This window comes from Lucilia cuprina, chromosome 3 (genome assembly GCF_022045245.1).
Source record: "Lucilia cuprina isolate Lc7/37 chromosome 3, ASM2204524v1, whole genome shotgun sequence".
In the NCBI taxonomy this organism is placed as follows: domain Eukaryota; kingdom Metazoa; phylum Arthropoda; class Insecta; order Diptera; family Calliphoridae; genus Lucilia; species Lucilia cuprina.
In genome coordinates this window covers 5,912,317-5,914,531 of record NC_060951.1, presented here as the reverse complement: position 1 = coordinate 5,914,531, position 2,215 = coordinate 5,912,317, and positions in this window count along the sequence as shown.

Below are 2,215 nucleotides of genomic sequence, written 5' to 3'. Positions count from 1 at the left end.
GACTATAGACTAGACTATAGACTAGACTATAGACTAGACTATAGACTAGACTATAGACTAGACTATAGACTAGACTATAGACTAGACTACAGACTAGACTATAGAATATACTATCGAGGTATATATATACTAGACTATAGAATAGACTTTAGACTTGACTATAGACTAGACTATATACTATACTGCGGACTAGACTACAAACTAGAATATAAACTAAACTATAGACTAGACTATAGACTAAACTCTAAACTAGACTATAGACTAAACTCTAAACTAGACTATAGACTAGAGTATAGAATAGTCTGTGGGCTAGACTATAGACAAGACTATAGACTAGACTATAGACCAGTCTATAGACCAGACTGCAGACTAGACTATAGAATAGACCATATACTAGACTGTAGACTAGACTATATACTAGACTATTGACTACACTATAGAATAGACTATAAAATAGATTTTAGTTTTTTGTCTGGACTATAGTCTGCACTTTGTTTTAACCTTTGGACTGAACTGTTGTTTGATTTATAGTCTGGTCCTTTGTTTTATTCATACTCCGGACTATAGTTTTCTTTTTTAACACCGGACTATAGTTTTTTATCCTGACTAAATTCTGGTCGATAGTCTAGCCAATGGTTTCCTCAATAGCCTGGACTATCGTGTAGTCAGCAATCAGTCAAGAGATCGGACAACTCCGATTCTATTTACCACTTGCAAATCCATTATATTCTATTCTGTACGATATTTTAGATAAGATTCGATCCAACAATAATGACTTATATCAAATTCATAATAAAGACAAGTTTACTCTAGTCATTAAACTATAATCCGCAGTGTCTTTATAAATATTTACATTAACGGTTTTAATGTTTATTTAATTATATTTATTATAAAAAAAACTATTGTTTCGTTTTTGTTAAGAAAAAATATATAAAACAGGTTGTTAAATCAAGTCAATATTGAATAATTAAAACTTGTTTTTTCTTTCCGAATAATTTAAACAAATAATATAAACAAAATTCAAGCGAGTCGAGAAGCAAAATAAAATCAATATTAAAATATAAACTTCATAAAAAATAGGTCAGTAAAATAAATAAAACTGATTCGATGATGATGTCAAAATATTATAAAAATATAAAATCATTATTTATGTAAATAAATAGTTTTCAATAATAGAGAAATAAACACTTAATAAATTTTAAATAATTAGTTAATGTGAAGTTTCTTCAAAGACGGAAATTAATTAAACAACTGTTTACATTATTTTTACAAATGTCTAGCTGTCTATAGCTTCTCCAGATGTTATCTTCATTAGGGGTTATTACTTCCGTGAATGGTTAAGTGTTAACTTTTAAACAAGACTTTGTTTGATCTCCCACCTTAAAAGAACAAATCCCTCAATATTTATCTTAATTCCCTATTAAGCCCCTTAATATGTAAGTTTCATGTTCAATGTTTATTAAGAGTGTATTAACCATTTATTTGTCTTAATCAAATTAACATTTAATATTTCATTATGATTTTAAGTGATAACTTGTAGGGACAAGTTTAAGATGTTATAACAACTTTTTATATCTTTTTAAGGTTATGATAATATTTACGTAGAATTTTAACGGGATTTTTTTTTATCAAAATATTTAAGTAAAATGTTCAAGGTCATAAGATTCTTATTAACAATTAAAGCAAATAAAAACATTTTTATAAAATATTACTGGATAGTTCAGATTTTAGACTAGATTATAGACTAGGCTATAAATTAGACTATATATTAGACTACTGACTAGACTATGGACAATACTGTAGACATGACTATAGACTAGACATAGATAAAGAACAGACTATAGTCTATAGTCTAATCTATAGTCTGGTCTATAGACTAGACTATAGATTAGATTAGACTGTAGCCTATACTATAAACTAGAGTACAGACTACACTATAGACTAGACTATAGACTGTAGACTAGACTAGACTATAGAAAAGACTATCGACTAAACTATAAACTAGACTATAGATTATACCATAGGCTATACTGTAGACTAGATTATAGTCTAGACTATAGACTAGGCTATAGAATAGACTATAGACTAGACTATAGACTAGACTATTGACTAGACTATAGGCTAGACTATAGACTAGACTATAGACTAGACTATAGACTAGACTATAGACTAGACTACAGACTAGACTATAGACTAGACTATAGACTAGACTATA